At 33.8% G+C, this 18,851-nt stretch overlaps 2 long non-coding RNA genes across 2 annotated transcripts in view; one reads left to right on the top strand and one right to left on the bottom strand.

The window, feature by feature from the left end:
- The window catches only part of LOC141554312 (uncharacterized), a 148,355-nt gene that overhangs the window by 21,477 nt on the left and 108,027 nt on the right, over window positions 1-18,851 (bottom strand). The window contains exon 3 of the long non-coding RNA XR_012485827.1: window positions 7,422-7,476. This is a non-coding gene — a long non-coding RNA (uncharacterized LOC141554312). The remainder of the gene's footprint in view (window positions 1-7,421; window positions 7,477-18,851) is intronic.
- Window positions 1-18,851, top strand: part of LOC141554311 (uncharacterized) — a 125,454-nt gene that overhangs the window by 91,410 nt on the left and 15,193 nt on the right. The window lies entirely within an intron of this gene.

Here is an 18,851-nt window from a genome sequence, read left to right as displayed (position 1 = left end):
TGTATCCATGAAGCAGAATGGAGGCTTCTGGAGAGCAGAGTGTTTCATGTCTGACTTCATATATTTAGCACTAACACAATCCCTTACCCACAATAAGTAGATAACAAATATTTGAATTGAATTGGATTGGAAGAGACTTTCTATAAAAGATCTGCAGAAGAACATAGGCAAAAGTTCAGGGAATAAGAAGATATGGGTGACTTGTACCAATAGAGAATAATTACATCAATGATACCATAGGTTAATTTAGATCTTGAAGTAGCCTTCTTAAATTTAGGTTCTTGATTGATTATTTATTAAATAGAAATAAGCTTTTAAAATTGCTAGGAAGTCAGAAGATGTGAACTCTATTCTCCTCTGCTAAATTAACTTAATCAAGTCATTTAGAGTAATCTTTCTCTTATACTAATTTTATTCTTCCCCTTCAATAAAATTAAAGAATCTTCATGTCAAAAAGGACCTCAAAGGTCATCTAATATAATCAATATTTGAACAAAAATCCTCAAGATAACAACCCAACAAGTGATAAAGGAGCCTTGGTATGAAGACCATCAGATATAGTATGCCCTTAATCTCTTGGGGAAGCCCATTCTATTTTGATAGCTCTAATGTTTAAAAGTTTTTCTTTGTATTGAACCTAAATCTTTCTATCCATATTCAATCTGTCCATCAAGATTTACTTTGGAGAATAATATATCAGTAAAGGGAAATAGCTCCCTTTGTATCCAAAAGGTCCTACCAGTGGGGCTACTCAAGTATCAGTAATTGAAAACTCTTCAATTCTCACTTTTCTCATTTTATCTCTTCGTATCATTGTGGGTTTCCCCCCCTATCTTCAAAGTGGAGATTCCTTATGCTATTTCCAAAATGGAATTAGAAAGCTATAATTGGTATGTGCAATAGCAATTACTATGTGGTTGGCAAATTAGCACCCCTACACAGTTGCAACCTTTCAAGACTTCACAGGTGAAGCTAATGGATCAGGCTCTTTAAGAACATGTCAGTAGAATAAAAGCATTTCTATGCAGATGGAAAAGTGCCTCTTTTGTGGCATCCTTTGTAGGGAAAAATTCTACAAGTTTTCTTCTTCCACATATAGAGGGTGAGAAATTGGGCTCATTGACTATAATTCCTTTGATGTACTTGAAAGATAGGCATTATTAGAAACTTAATAATCATAATAATCAACTAGTTTATGTTATGTCCTATATTAAAATTTAAGTACAAATGCTTGTTGTTTCTATCAAATCCAAATTTCTTATGTGAAGAAACTAAATTTCTCAGACTTGAGTTCTTCTGGTTCAATGAATCAGCCAGTACATTTTAGTTAATATTACCATTATCAATTGTAATGTCTTAGCAATTGTTAGTTATTTTAATGTGACCTGGAAAAAATGATTCAGACCCCATCCCCAATTGCCATTCTCTACTATTTTTAGTGCATCTCAATTGCCTAAAGGGTCAAGAACTAATTTCTTACTTTGTCCTTCAAGAAAACCTTGCAGCCTGACTTATTTAAATACACTTGACAGTGGTATCAATGAGGAGAATAAATGCCATTTTTACATGATTTGGAACCACTTAGAGGTTTAAAAAAAATACAACTCTTAGTCTATAATAGAGATATCAAGCATATGACTGTATACGGGCCAAACCAGATTAAGATATAACTGAAATGTATTTAGCAAAATAAATAAAAATACAATAGAACACAGATAATGTTAACATGTGGTTTTCTAAGTCAGTGAGCAACCTCCAGGGATCCTTATGTACTGTTTAGTGGTGGTGCTTTTTGTCATGTAAATTTGATACCATTGGTCTTCAAGCTATAAAATGAAAGAATCACTGATATTTGAGAGTGAGAATAACTATTAAGCTATGTCTATCTTCCTTTTCCTCTCTCTTTACTCTCCAGAAGAAATCTAAAAAGTTCACTAACTAAAAAAAAATCTATCTGCTTTTCTGTGCCATTAGGAAAGAAGTCAAGAGTTTTAAAGATTGTCATCAATAAGCCCTGTAGGAAAGTTGTTGCTTTTTTTTGGGGGGGGAAGGGGGGTTGGCACATTATTTTGGTTTAGGTGCAGTTGTCCTCATCATGTTACTTCACCTACTTCTCCTTTCAACATTTTAAGTTGAATTCTTGATTTCTTCACTACTTTTCTCACCATTTTTCCCTTCTTGATCAACTAGGCTAGTCTAGAATATGAGCAATTATAATGATTCTACTATGGTTAATATGCTGAAGAAATAGATCAGATTTTTGGAGTGAAAGCATAAAACATTTCAACATTACTTGGAAAAAACTTGAGGGTGTTTTTATGAACTACTTCTATCAGAAACATAACATCCTCATTGCCTCTCTCCCCACGTCTGAATAACAACCAAGACCTCAGTGATCACTTTTTGTTTTCTTTCACCTCTATATTCTTTCTTTCACAAAAAGGCATATAAATAAGCTCATTTAGAGAAAAAGAAATAAAATTAGAACCAGATATCCTAAGAGAATATTCTTCTGTATCTTTTTTTTTCTATACTGTATTTATAATAAATAAAATTAATCCTAGTTGCTATTTGAATGTCTTAGAGTATTATTGTTGGATAAAGATTAAACACCATTTATAAAGGTGTCTTAGAGGGCATGTAGTTTTTGTTTTTTTATTTACTGCAATGATAGCAGGGTAACATGATACAATGGATACTATTTTGAATTCATGATGACCTGAGTTCTATTCCTACTGCAAGCACATATCTGTATGCTCCTGGGCATGTCATCCACCTTTTCAGGTTTGTTTCTTCCTCCATAAATAGACTCTAAAGTCCCTTCTAATTCTAAAGCTATGACTGCATTATTCCATTTTATTCAAATGAATTAAATTTCTACTTTGTGTATGGCACTGGGTTAGACACTGAGGCTTGAGAAATGACAAGTGGTATTAGTCCCTGCCCTCAAAAACCTTACATTATACTGGCGTTTGCATTTACCTTCTTGCTTCAAGTCCTGACATTATAAGCATTTTCCATCAGGGATGGAACACTATCTAGGCAATATTAACTAGCAAAGACCTTTTAAAATTGGATTAACTCTCTCTAAATAAATAAATAAAAACTAGAGAAAATTAAGGATTAGAAAATGGATCTAAATCTTGAATAAGGAATATGAATGTATATTTTTAAAAAGAGATATACCTGTTAAAATTGTATATTTGTTCAAATTTGTACAGTTGATTCAACAAGTCAGTTCAATAAACGTTTAAGTATCTATTCATTATACGACACCTAGCAAGTGCTAGGCTACAAAAATGAAATAATACTTAGTCCTATATTCTAAAAGTTTACTTTCTAATAAAGGGAATAGATGTATCTGAAAGTAGACCCAGAAAGAGGTACGTTCAAATTATAGAACAGATTAGAATAAAATAAGTCAGGGGTTCTCAAACTACCCCCTCGTGGGCCAGATGTGGCTGGCTGAGGATGTTTATACAGCCCTCCTGGTTATGGCAAATAGGCTGAGGGGCGGAGACAGAGTGTGAGGTTTTATTTTTACTATAGTCCGGCCCTCCCACAGTCTGAGGGACAGTGAACTGGCCCCTGTTTAAAAAGTTTGAGGACCACTGAAATAAGTGATCAGAAGTAAGAGAAGTATCCATATGAAAGATGAATACAAAAGTAGAGTAAAACCAGGCGATGAAGGTTTTTGAACACTAAGATAAAACATTTTCGATTTATCCTATTGATAAATATTTTGAGTAAGGGAATGTTGTAATCATGCTGATTATTAGAAAGATCACTTAGAAGAAGCTGATAGGAAGACAGACATGATAATGACAGAAACATGAAGACAAGTAGGAGGTTAATACAATAATTGAACTAAAAGATAATCAAAGGTATAAGGAGAGTAAAGTCTGAGTGATCAGGAGAATGGGAGTGCCATTATTAACATCAGGTAAAAATACAGAGGGGTATCTATTGAAGGAAATGTAAAGAATTCACTTTGCATTTGGATTCAAGAATGGAGCTCAAAGAGAAAGAATCTGGAGGTAGAGGGATGGCAGTCATCTATTAAGAATTGATATATGAAGCCATAGAATATCAAAGAAGAGATTAGAGGAAGAGAAGGCCTAAAAATAGGACCTTTGAGGATGCCTTTGAATCACATTTTATCATTGATTTCTGTTATGATCTAAGTAAAATATTATCTGATTAGTTTTCAATTGATAGTGATGTTAAGTTTCTCTGACCTCTGATCTTTCTCTTCAGTAATTAGGGAGCTATAAACAAACACTTATTCAATAAGAAACGACTATTTAGAACCCCAGAGAATCCTTTTGTAAAATAGTGAATTTTTTGTAACATAAATAATGAAGTATATTTATCTTCTCTGATAAGAATTTATTATATTCCCTCCGAAGCAAACAAAATGAGAATTTAGGATGACTAGAAAGGAATAAAAAAAACTTTGATATTTTCATTCCTTGACATAAATTTACTTGTAAGATAAGACATCGATACTGATGCTGAAATTGTTTTAATTTATTAGTTTTCAGATTTATATAGAATTGGGGTAATAGAAATTAGATAATGTTCATAATGACCCAGCATCATCAATTCTTGCCAGATTGACTCACAAGTATGTTAGGTAATAATTTTTTAAATGAGTGATTTGGACCTTGACTGGTGAATGATTTTATAGTAAATAGTTGGTGAAAGTGAATAGCTACCATGTTTGGTTAGACTGAAAATCTCAAAAGAACATCTATTCTTCACTGTACCTCCAATCTTACCAGTGTAGATAATCTTCTAAAACAGGTCAAACCTCATAAATGCTTTTTCATTCAGTGTGATTCTTGCTGTGTTCTCTGGTAAATCCTCCAATGGGGTCTAGTCTACCCGCTGTTATAGAGTGGGATGGGATTCAGCTTTCATGTTTTTTGACAATGTAAGTACCAATAGAATAGATGCATGGTCCATTGCTTATTCCTTTCTTCCCTTACTACATGACAAGTTAGCCTCCTGACAAGATCCTTTTTCCCATTTCTCCCATAAAATTCCTCCATGAAGGTGTTATAAACTACTTATGTCCACCATGCATGCACCTCTGCAATAGCCTTTAGGTGCCCCTCAACTTGGAATTCTTTTGAATTCATAAAGTAGCACTAGAAGAATATTACTAAAAACAGATCTGTGTTTCAGGGAGCAGTTCAGGGTCCCTAAAAGCCCTTCACAAATTTCAAAGGTAACCCACCTACTCTTTTATGAGTAAACTGAGTCGTCTTCCCATTAGACATTCTGGGCCCAAATACACTATTTATCCAGGACATGTTCTGATGGATCAGCTCTCTAAGTGTTGTCTATCCTTGGGCATAAGGCATTCATTGATCCAGTTTCTCTTGTTCAAAGAAGCCAGATTCTGTGTGTGTGTGTGTGTGTGTGTGTGTGTGTGTGTGTGTGTCTGTATGTGTGTATGTGTGATTATGAATCCAATGTAGGAAAATCTGCAGTGTTTTAGGACTTTTCAATAAGCAAAATAGCATCTGTAAATAGCATCTAAAGTAGTTCTTAGCCTTCTTTGTGTCATGGACCCTTTTGACATTTTTTGAACTTTTCTCTGAATGATGTTTTAAATGCATTTAAAAGCATACATAGGATTCAAAGGAAACCAATTATATTGAATTACCATTATCAAAATATTTTTAAAAGAAGTTCAGAGACCTCAGGTTAAGAACTCCTGATCTAGAAAATTTCTCTTCCATTTGAAGAGAAGCTCTTGCAACTCGCATGATGTTCCATGTAAATATTTTTGGCAAACATGTATTTTCCTAATTCATGCCTAACTTGATATAAAAAAAATCATTGGATCATCAAGCAATTGTCTTTGTTATTATACCCTTCAAGGAATAGTGTCTGATTTTGTCATACGAATTGAAGGCATCTTATTGGAACAGAACTTTGAAGGCAGGATTTTGTTCTAGCAAATAAAGTAATATAAATCATTCTCTACTTCTTTAAGTTAGTTGTTAGTCAATTTCCTCATTTTCAAAATGGAAATAATACCACCTACTTCCCCAGTTTCTTTATGAGAATAAAATAAAATAATATTTTAAAGCACTAAGCAAACCTTAAAGTGCTATATAAATTCTAGTTACTATATAAATTCTATTTACTATCATCATCATTGTTTTTATTATGACTTGCTCATGTAACACATTGAGAACTTGATATTTGAGACCAGTCTTTTATTGACATGGAGTTTACTGTGGAAATATATATATATAGAAAAATAGGCATATATTTATATGCAATGTATATATACATATTTATATGTATATATACATTGCATATAAATATATGCCTATTTTTCTATATAAATTATGTATATCATATATGTATGTGTATATATATATATTTCATACCATGAAGTCCAATCCAAAACTGTTGGGAAATGAATTACTCTTCCATTTTCCTCCTTAGGTACCCATAGAATAAATTAGCTTATTTGGATCTCTCACCAACCTGTCTCTTTCACTGTTATTGTTGAGAATAACTAAGTCATTTATTTTCTTACAATATTGCCGTTACTTTGTACATAGTACATTTTACTTTGCATCAACTCATGTAAGGCTTTTCAGGTTTTCCTGATGAGCATCTTGCTGAGTAATATAACATAATTGTTTTCTATCATAACCTCATACCACAATTTATTCAGCCTTTCCCCAATTATTGGACACCTCCTCAATTTCCAGTTCTTTGCCACCAGAAAAAGAGCTCCTACAAACATTTTTGTACATCTACTTCCTTCTCCTTTTTTTTAATCTCTTTTGTGACACATGCCTAGTAGTGTTACTATTAGATCAAAGGGTATGCATGGTTTCATAGCCCTTTGGGCATAATTCCTTTGCTCTACATTGCTCTATAGAATGGTTTAATCAGTTCACAACTCCACCAACAGTACATTAATGTCCCATTTTTCTTAATCCCCTCTAACATTTTCATTCCTATTAGCCAATCTAAATTATGAAGTAGTATCTCAGAATTGTTCTAATTTTCATTTCTCAAATCAATAGTGCCTATAGGTAGCTTTAGTTGTTTCATCTGAAAATTGTTCATATCTTTTGATCATTTTTCAATTGGAGAATGGCACTTATTTTTACAAATTTGACTGGATTCTCGATATATTTGAGAAACTAGGAGAGAAACATGCTTCAGTTGTTTTTCAGACTTATTATTGCTAACTGTATTGCCCTCCATCCTGTTTTCTCCATTTATTCTATTCTCTTTTGTTCTCCCTTCTATCATCTCACTTTTATCCTATCCATACCCCTCCTATTTTACTTTAGGATAAGATAGAGTTCTTTATTTTATTTTTTATAATAATACCTTTTTATTTTTTCAAAATACATGCAAAGAAAACTTTCAACATTCACCTTTGCAAAATCTTGTGTTCCAAATTTTTCTTCCTCCTTCTCCTCCTCTCCCCTCCTAGGAAGCAAGTAATCCAATATAGATTAAACATGTGCAATTCTTCTTAACATAATTTTACATTTATCATGCTGCACAAGAAAAATCAGATCAAAAGAGAAGAAAATGAGAAAGAAAAAACAAGCCAGCAAACAACAACAAAGAGATGAAAATACTATGTTATGATCCACATTCAATCCCCATAGCTCTCTCTCTGGATGCAGATAGCTCTCTACATCACAAATCTATTGGAATTGCTCCGAATCACCTCATTGTTGAAGACAGTCAAGTCCATCACAGATGATCATCACTTAATCTTGTTGTTGCTGTATACAATGTTTTCTTGCTTCTATTCACTTCACTTAGCATCAGTTCCTATAAGTCTATCCAGGTTTTTCTGAAATCATCCTACTGATCATTTCTTATAGAACAATAATGTTCAATAATATTAATATACCATGACTTATTCAACCATTCCCCAAATGATGAGCATCCTCTCAGTTTCCAGTTCCTTGCCACTACACAAAGGGCTGCTGCAAATATTTTTTTGCAAAAGTAGGACTTTTTCCCTTTTTATAATCTCTTTGAAATATATTCTCAGTACAGTGCTGGATCAAAGAGTATATATAGTTTGACATCCCTTTGTGTGTAGCTCCAAATTACTCTCTAGAACGGTTGAATCAGTTCAAAACTCCCCCCAACAATGTGTTAGTGTCCCAATTTTCCCATTCTCCTCCAATATTTATCATTATCTTTTCCTGCCATCTTAGCTAATGTGAGAGGTGTGAAATGGTACCATAGAGTTGTCTTAATTTACATTTCTCTAATACTAATTGAGAGGATTTTTTCATATGACTAGAAATGGGTTTAATGTCTTCATTTGAAAATTGTTCATATTCTTTGACTATCAATTAAAGAATGGCTTTTATTTTTGTAAATGTGAGTCAGTTCTCTATATATTTTAGAAATGAGGCCTTGATCAGAAAAATTTTCCCAGTTTTCTGCTTCCCTTCTAATCTTGGCTGCATTGTTTTTCTTTGTGTAAAATCTTTTTTAAATTTAATATAATAAAATTATCCATTTTGCAATTTATAACATTCTTTAGTCCTTTTTTATCCATAAATTCTTTCCTTCTCCACAGATCTGAGAGTTCGACTATCCTTTGTTCTTTGAATTTGCTTATAGCATCTATCTTTATGTCTAATCATGAACTCATTTTGACCTTATCTTTGTATAGGGTGTTAGGTGCTGATCAATCCATAGTTTCTGCCATATATTTTCCAATATTCCCAGCAATTTTTGTCAGATAATGAGTTCTTATCCCAGAAGCTAGAGTCTTTACATTTATGAAATACTAGCTTGCTACAGTCATTGACTATTACGTTTTATGAACCTAACCTATTACCCTGAACCACTGCTCTACTTTTTAGCCAGTTCCCAAATGGTTTGATGATTGCTACTTTATAACATAGTTTTAGGTGTTTTTCATTAATTCCCTTGAAAGTCTTTATCTTTTGTTCTTCCAGATGAATTTTATTATTTTTTCTAGTTCTTGCCAGTCTGATTAATATGGCACTGAATAAGTAAATTAATTTAGGTAGAATTGTCATTTTTATTATATTAGCTCAGCCTACCCATGAGCACTTAATATTCTTCCAATTGTTTAGATTTAACTTTATTTGTGTAAAAAGTGTTTTCTAAATGTGTTCAAATACTTTCTGGCTTTGTCTTGGCAGGTAGACTCACTGATATTTTATATTATCTATAGTTATTTTAAATGAGATTTCTCTTTCTATCTCTTCCAACTAGATTTTATTGGTAACATACTGTTAATTGTTTCTAATAGTTTTTTTAGTTAATTCTCTAGGATTCTCTAAGTATACCATCATATCATCTGCAAAGAATGATAATTTTGTTTCCTCATTACCTACTTTTAATTTTTTTCAATTTCTTTTTCTTTTATTATTGTTAAAAGTAACATTTCTACTGCAATATTGAATAGTAAGGGTGATAATAGATAGTGGGCAACCTTGTTTCACCCCTTATTTTATTGGTAATGCTTCTAGTTTATCCACATTACATATGATGCTTGTTGATGGTTTTAGATAGATGCTAATTATAGTTTTAAGTATAATTACTTAAAACTCCACTTATTCCTCTGCTCTCTGGTGTTTTTAATAGAAATGGGTGTTGTATTTTGTCAAATGATTTTTCTGCATCTATCAATATAATCATATGACTTCTGTTAGTTTGAATATTGATAAAGTCAATTATGCAGTAGTTTTCCTGAAATTGAACCAGCCTTGCATTCCTGGCATAAACCTTACTTGATCATAGTGTATTATCCTGGTGATAAGTTGCTATATTCCCTTTGCTAATATTTTACAATTTTGCATTAATAATCATTAGGGAAGGGTAAGATAGATTTGCATACCCAAACAAGTATGTATGTTATTCCCTCTTTGAGACAATTATGATGAAAGTAAGGTTCATGTGCTCCTCCCCCTCTTGCCCTCTACTGTAAAATCTTTTTCTTGCCACTTTTATGTGAGATAATTTGCCTTATTCTACTTGTCTCTTTTCCTTTCTCCCAGTATATTCCTTTTTCATCCCTTATAATTTTATTTTTTAGGCCTCAATCCTTCAAATCCACCCATATCTATATCTATCTATCTATATTACTACTCTCTGCCCTAATGAGAAAGTTCTTATGAGTTACAAGCATCATCTTCCAATGTTAGAAAGTAAACAATTTAACTTTATTAAGTCCCTTATTATTTTCCTTTCCTGTTTACCTTTTTGTGTTTCTCTTTATTATTGTATTTGAAAGTCAAATTTTCTATCCAGCTCTGGTCTTTTCAACAGGAATGATTACAATAAATGCCTACTTTTTTTCCTGAAAAATTATACTGGGTAAATTGATTATTGGTTGTAATCCTAGCTCTTTTGCCCTCCAGAATATCATATTCCAAGCCCTCTTATTCTTTAATGTTTTAATGTTGATTCTTTAAAGTTGCTAAAACTTGTGTTACCCTTATCATGGCTCTACAACACTTGAAATTGTTTCTTTCTGACAGCTTGCAATATTTTCGTCCTTATCTGGGAGCTCTAGAATTTCAAGAGGTGATTGATAGAGTCTTTCAATTTGCACTTTATCCTTTCATTCCAGGATATCAGGGTAATTTTCCTTGATGATTTCTTGAAAGATGGCATCTGGATTCTTCTTTTTGATCATGACTTTCAGGTAGTAAAACAATTCTTAAATTTTCTCTCCTGGATCTGTTTTCCAGGTCAGTTGGTTTTTCAATGAGATATTTCACATTTCTTCTATTTTTTCATTCTTTTGGTTATTTTTTCTTGATTTCTCATTAGCTTCCATTTGTTCAATTCTAATTTTCAAGGAATTATTTTCTTCAGTAAACTTTTGTAACTCTTTTTCCATTTGATCAATTCCACTTTTTAAGGAGTTCTTCTATTCAGTAATTTTTTGAGCCTCTTTTTCCATTTGGCCAATTCTTCTTTTTAGGCATGCTTTTCCTCATTGGCTTTTTGTATCTTCTTTACCATTTGGTCTGCTCTGTTTTTTAAGGTGTTATTTTCTTCAGTATATTTTTGTGTCTCCTTTACCAAGCTGTTGACTCTTTTTTGTGATCTTCTTGCATTACTCTCATTTAGCAGCTCTTTTTGTGAAAGGAGTGGATGCCCATCAATTGGGAATAGCTGAACAAGTTGTGGTACGTGAAGATAATTGAATATTATTGTTCTTTAAAAATAATGAACAAGCTGATTATAGATAGAAAAGCCTGGAACTATTTACATGAACTGATGCTGAGCAAAACAAGCAGAACCAGGAATACATTGTATATAATAACAGCAGGAATGTATGATGATCAACTATGAAAGGCTTGGTTCTTCTCAGTAGGTCAGTGATCCAAAGCTATTCCAATAGGCTTTGAACAGAATCTGCATCTAGAAAAAGAACTAAGGAGACTAAATGTAAATCAACACATGCTATGTTCATTTTTTTGTTGTTTTTTTTTATATCTCCATTGGTTTTTCTGTTTTGCTCTGATTTTTCTCTCTCAACAAGATTCATAAAGCAATTTGTGTTAAAAAATAAACTTACTACAATTAGAAAAAATCATTCCTATATCAATGATGAAAAATTTCATATTAAAATTGATTTTCTTTTCAAAGAAAAATATTTCTGATACATAAGCATGAGGCTTTGTGAACCTTTGACCTCTCTTAATTCAAACAAATTAATCTCCAGTTTTCAGATAAGTTTCTTAACTTTTCATCACATGTGCCACTAATGCAAGGTTGTATTGCAACATTCCATCTCTCCTTGGAAATTTCCATAATTCTAGAATAGTTCTACTTCTGAATATTATAAATATATTTATCATCATTCTTTCAAAGGAGATAGGACTAGAAATTTTTAAATCTTCCAAATACTTTTTGGAATTCCATAGTCTTATGAAGTTATCCAGATCTCACAACTCACTTTTTAAAAATTTATTTCAGGTATAATTTCCCCCATTACATATAATATAATTTATAACATCCACTTTTAAAACTTTGAGTTCCAAATTCTTTCCCTTTCTTCCTACTCATCTTCCCTACATTGAGAAGGCAAGCAATTTGATATAGGTTATATAGTATTGACAACAATTTTGTTATATTATTGATTTTTTAAAAGAGCTTTATTAGCAAAATTTAACTATCTTCCAATTTTTAGTACTTCCTAGCTTTTTCCATGAAAAGTTTTAGTTTTACATTTTTCCTTTTTGTTTTTTCATAGCAACACTTAGAAGCCATTTCTTTAAGCTAGTCTCCTCACTCTTTCAAATTCAAGAAAACTGTTGCATTGTAGAGAACCTCCTTAGCTGACGATCCCTCTGAATGTTTTTGATTGTTTCTGAGTATTAATTAGGTTTTTTTGAATCAATACTATGTTAATTGTTAATGTTGTTTTTCATTTTTCACTGTCCTCCATGTTCTATAAGGATTCTAATAGTTTTTGAAATATTTTATTCCTCCCACTCCAACATCTGTTGCAGTGGCTCAAAGAATCCCTAATATTTGCTCTTTAAAAACTATAACTTTAGGGGTAGCTAGGATAGAGCACCAGTCCTGAAGTCAGGAGCACCTAAATTCCAATCTGGCCTCAGACACTTAACCCTAGGCAAGTCATTTAATCCCAATTGCCTCAAAAGAAATTATAACTTTTACATTTTTCTTTGGAGTATTATCCATTTGTAGAAACCACAAAATCAAAAAACGCAGTAAAAGAGGGAAATAGAACCCATGTGTGTGAATGACACAAAAAAACAACCAAAGGTGAGGAAACTAGCTAAGTCCAGTTTTTTCTAATCAAAGTTAAATCTTCTAAGTCAGTTTAGTGTCAGTAGAAAATACAAATGTGCACATATGCACACACAGCCACTACTGTCACAAAATGAAATGATATAAAAATGTCTGCTTTTTCTAAGTAGCCCACTCTAATTGGATACCTATTTTGTACTAAAGCATGCAAATTAACCTGCTAATTCCCATATAAATGTGTAGGCCTTCTTATGTATGCTTTGTTGGTTGGGGAGCTGGGGGACAAGATAAGGGAGAAGAGGAAAGGAAACAAAATTCAGGGTTTATCAGAGATTATCACAAACCTTCAATGAAATTTTCCTGAAGAACTCAGAGACCAAGAATCAGCTCCAGGAGAAGCACCTACTGGAGTCCAGGCTGGACTCCCTCAGAAGGTCACTCTCATATTATTTTTGTGATTACAACAAGGGTTTAAATGCCTGCAGTCTGCAGGCTTGGTCAGAAGTTATTTGAGGTACAGAAAAGATAAGAGACATAATCCCCTTCACACAAAAGAAAATTCATAGTCTTACTATAAAGATGAGAATTTTATGTATTTTCACAATTACCAAATAATCTAAAGCAGCCTATTAAGTGAGCACTAATGATCTTCCACTTCCAGAATACCCCAGATCTGCAGAATATCAGTCTGAACATGTTTGGTGTCCCGACACCTCCGATGGGCAGACCGTTATTCTGGATGAAGTCTGTAGGAAAGTGCCTGGAGAACAGTGGGCAGTAACAGGAACTCCAGGAGGGTCTATCTCCAGAAGAGATTTCCCCGTGAGTGCCTTGGCTCTCAGCCATGCTAATGCCTTATTACAGACCAGCCTTGGAGAGCCGAGTCTGAATCAAGAGCTCCAGAGTTTGCACCTGGCGATGTCTTTGCAACAAGAAGAGTATTTATAATGGGCATTGGGGAAGTCAGAGCCTGGCACACCACTGCCTGTATCAGAGGCAGCCCCATGCTAGGAAATCTCATACAGAGGGTGAGCTCTAATTTAAGTGGATAAGAATCAAGCATCCTATAGAGTTCTCAGTTGGAACTATTGATTACAAGGTAGGACAGGTAGAGATTGACAGGACTTAAGCCACCAGTCTCTGAGTTCTGAGCAGGAAAATTTTTTATCACTTAACTGTATTGATATGCCCATCTACAGGAGCAGCTGCCTCGGTTATGGATCAGCTACGGTTCCATCAATCTATTGTCATTTGCTTAATTTTCTCCCTTCTCCATCTCTGGCATCTTCTGGTATGGTTGCTTTAGAGATAGTTGGCTACCTTTCCTGGACTGTACTAGATTAGGGGAGTAGGCAGGTTGTGATTAGAATCCTAATTAACCTGTCAAAACAGCATTTAAATCTGTTCATGCTATTTTCTCTCCTACATATTGAACACAGAGAGCCAGATAAACAAATAGAAAAGATCTCTCCGCATTTTCCCTTTGCTTGTGTGATCTTCATAGTGTTGATGGACTGATGATGTTCACTTTGGCCAAAGCTGGATCTCACTTGCATAATGATTTGGGGGAGAGGGGGAAATCCAAGCCATCACAAAATAAATAAAAAGCAAAATTTGACCAGCATGCATCATAACAATAAATACCTTCAATATTTTACCCAGTTATTTAATATAGGTTAAACAGTGGTGAATGGGAATGATTTATTCTGAAAACCAACAATGCATAATTTGATATATATCAGAATATGCAAAATTAACGTTATCATGGTCCCATTATATATATATATATATATAAACTTGGTAGTAATGTATTCAAGAAATTTGTAAATTTGTCAGACTTTTCGTTGTTCAATTATGTCCAGTTCTGTGACCTTATTTGGTATTTTCTTGGCAAAGATACTGAACTGGTTTGCCACTTTCTTCTTTAGCTCATTTGACAGATGTAGAAACTGAAAGAAATAGGGTCACATAGTTAGGAAGTATTTGGGGTCATATCTGAACTCAGGGAGATAATCCTTCATGATACTCCCAGGACTCTATCCACTGTAACACCTAGTTGCTTTGATGAGACTTAGAGATCCGTGAATTGTATTTTCCCAACTCTGACTCTCACTATTGTGTTTATTTCCTCTTTTTAACATCATCTGATATTATGTTTTGTTATATTAGAATGTCACTTATTATGTACTTACAAAGCAGATAGCAAGGATTTTCTAGTATTTTATTTGATCCTTAAAATTACTTTCTCATCATCCTTGATTCAAACACAATTCTGGTCAAACTAAACTAATTGATTTAACAAACTTATGTTGAATATCTTCTTTTGCAGAACATTGTACTATTAATGTATAAAATTTAAGTAATTTAGCTATGTAATATATAAGTATGTATATATACTATATTGTGTTTATTATAAATAATAAATATATGTGATACCTTGACATGGAAGGTTAATTTTTTATTATAATATATATCATAATATATGATGGAAGGATATGGGAGGTTAATTTTTTATATTCACATATATATTAAACAATATATTATATATAATAGTGCATTATAAATTATATGATATATAAATTAAAAATAACCTTCCATGTCAGTTCCATACATGTGCATATACCTTATATATGTATATATACACATGCACACCTACTTGTGTACATACATGCATATCCTTATGGTACTTAGATTTGAGCAGGAAAAAAAGAAAATAGATAGCTATAGGTAGGTAAAAAGAAAACATGAAGCAATAAGAGAATAGCCCCATTTTCTACATGTGTCACTATGGTTACCATGACTGTTTTCTACTATTTCTTGTGCTCTCAGAAATATTTCAGATCATTGATTTCAAGATGGGATTAGACCGGACTTCCCCAATTTTCTTCTAAGACTAGGCTACCTCAGTTCTGTTGTAGTCCTGGAGTCTTCCTGGAATCTAAGACTGCAGTGTTACCAAGGACCAGGAATATGCAAAATTAACCTTATCATGGTCCCACTTTATTTTGTGTTTTTATACTTTATGTACACAAGGACTTTTATAAAGTAGATCATGGGCAGAGGAATTGAGCAGAAGATGAGAAGCCTAGAAACCATGACATCTAAGGATCAGAAGAAATTGGGGGTATCTGGACTCAATGAAAGACAAAGTGATGGGATAGGATGGCTGTCTTGAAGCATTTGAGAGGCTGTATGTGCAAGAGAAAAAAAAGGCTCTTTTTCTTTGCCCTCCAGGCCAATACTAGGAGGAATAAGTAGGAGTTGCAGATTGGGACATTTATCTTATGTAGCAGCAAAGGCAGGGCAGCTCCCCAGAGCCAGGTTATTCATTGTCACTTCTAGAATCTAGGGTTACCCCAGAGGGGCTGAGTTAGGTTTTCTAAAGCATTAGCCTGGATTTCAAAATGGCTCGCTTTTTCATATAAAACACTTAAGGTAGAAACAAATTTCCTCAATCCATCTAAATAAGCTTCTTGTGCAACATTATTCCCCTTCATCCAATGGCTTTCACAAATTTCTAAATTGATCAAGCACCTCCTATAAAATTTCTGATGGATTCAAACATGTTTGTACACAGAAATCTTCTGTTGCTCAATCATTTCAATCATATCTGACTCTTCATGACACCATTTGGGGCTTTCTTGGCAGAGATCTGGAATTGTCTGCCATTTCCTTCTCCAGCTCATTTTATACATGAGAAAATTGAGACAAACAGTGTTAAGTGATTTGCTCAGGATCACACAGCTGGGAAATAGCTAAGGCCAGATTTGAACTCAGAAAAATGAGTTCTCCTGATTTCAGACCCAGTTCTCCATGCACATGGTTGCCCAGACAAGTCCATATACCCGCAACAGGATCAGAGCTAGCATCTTGTTAGTAAATATAAAAGTTGTGAGATGATTTAATTGATTGATTCAGTTCTTCCCCCCCCCCACCTCCCACACACATACCCTTATATTTTATAAAAGGAAAAACTTTCTAAATGAGCTTTCTGAAAGTGTAATGGGAAATAGTGAACTGCCCATCACTGGATGGAATGATACCTTCCAGAAGACTTTAAGAAGGGATGTCTTCAATGAAGTCTTCAAGAAGAAGTTATCTATCACCCTATGGGTTGGGAATCTCTAGAATCCTTAGAATTAGAGTTAGAATATAGGTTTGGAAGCTCTAAGAAATATTCTTTTCCAGGTGTGGCTTGAACGAGATGATCTCTGAGGTATAATTCAACTGCCAAGATTCTGTGAGGTTCTCTAAGGATGTCAGTTCCAATTTTACAAATCAAATATTTGCATGATTACTCTTATTTATAACAAACATTCCCACACTCTAACTACTAGTGTGTTCTTTTGGCTTCAATGAAGAAAAAGAAGATCCTGTAGACTTGAAGACTATACCAATGGAAAGCAAGTTCTAACTGATCCTACACAACCTTTGAATACAGGTCCAAAAACCAACCTGTGTATCTGTCTTCCCAGGCTAAGTCAAACTCCACAGCAGCAGTTTTTCCTCCAGCTGATGGCTATATCTGTTCAAAAAGCTTGTGACCAGGGGATTTGCTTATCCTTGTAGAACTTCCTGGGGAAATCTTCAATGCAGAGAAATGGAATGGACATGGAAAATGCAATGGCAAAGGAAAAAAGGGTATGTCCATTAGGAAAACCAGGTGAAAAGGGAAGCCCATGGCATAAAAGATGGCAGGAGCAAGGATGGCAGTGAAATGGTGAGCATTATGGACCCAGACTCCTAGAGAAAGAGCAGGGGTGAATCTGTCCTGGATAGCACTGAGTTTTTGGACCCAGCCTTCAGGAAAGGAGAGTTCCATTCAAGTTCCTGAGCCCAAGTTAGAGAGAAGCAGAACAATTATGTTACCTGAAGCTGATGAAGTAACAAGGGACTGAGCCATGATGTGAAAAAAACATATCTGGACCCTGTTTTCTAATACTCCCATGAGTTAGTTACATGTGCTGTGCAGAAGAAGAAGGGAATGGGTTAATCAGGAAGAATCAGGAACAATGAAAGAGTAAAACTGAGGCTTGATATGAGGGGAAAGCTGCTCCAAACAGAACAAGGAGAATCATCTTACTTGTTTTTTAGTCTTTTTAGAATCTTTTGTAGGTTTTCAAAAATTACTATCTAGGGGGTAACATAAATGTTATCTTATAGATAATATTTATTGTTAGCTTAAATGCTTGCATGGGAAATGGGACCCAGAGACTTAGATATAAATTATATTTTAGTATTTCCAAGAAGAACCCTGGAGAGAAAACTGTGATTTTCTGTGATTCATGAGCCACAGTGATTCACAAGAAGCTTCCAAGATTGAACCTAATGCATGTAAATACAAAGATTGGGTTTTGAGGTCACAATTTTATATATATGTATATTATATTTACTGTGATGAAGCATCCATGAATAAATGTTTGGTTGAAAATTGAGACTGGAAATTAAGATAAATGTTGAGGTATGGACCATAGGATGATAGACACAGAACTAGAAGAGAGCTCAAAGGTCATTTAATTCAACCTCCTCATATTACAAAGGAGAAAATTGAGACTCAGGTTAATGCCTTGCCCAAGTATCAGAGGAAAGTTAAAGGTCTGAATGTTGTATTTGAAAATGCTCAAGAGAGTTTTCCAAGGGAAAAAATGTGAAGAACTCACCTTGGAGAAGCCCTATAAGTGAGGATTGAGAATGAGAAAAATGTAAAAAGAGGTTCGATCAGAAAGATAGGAGAACTAGGACACTATTACTGAGGTCCAAGAGGAAGGGCTAATTAGCCCCATGAGATATTGCAGAGACAAGAGGGATCTTTTTGATCAACTGCAATATTTATGTATGGAATATTTATCAACTGCAGTTCCTCAATCCACCTAAATAAGCTGTATGGAATATTATTGTTCTGTAAAAAATGATAAGCAGGATAACTTCGGAAAATCCTGGAAAGATTTACATGGACTGATGTTGAGTGAAGTGAGCAGAATTAGGAAAACATTATACATAGTAACAGCATGTGTGATGATCAACTATGAGAAACTTAACTTCTCAGCTCTACGGTGATCAAAGACAAT

Source organism: Sminthopsis crassicaudata, chromosome 2, assembly GCF_048593235.1.
Source record: "Sminthopsis crassicaudata isolate SCR6 chromosome 2, ASM4859323v1, whole genome shotgun sequence".
NCBI classification, from domain to species: domain Eukaryota; kingdom Metazoa; phylum Chordata; class Mammalia; order Dasyuromorphia; family Dasyuridae; genus Sminthopsis; species Sminthopsis crassicaudata.
This window is presented reverse-complemented; position numbering and strand designations above follow the sequence as displayed.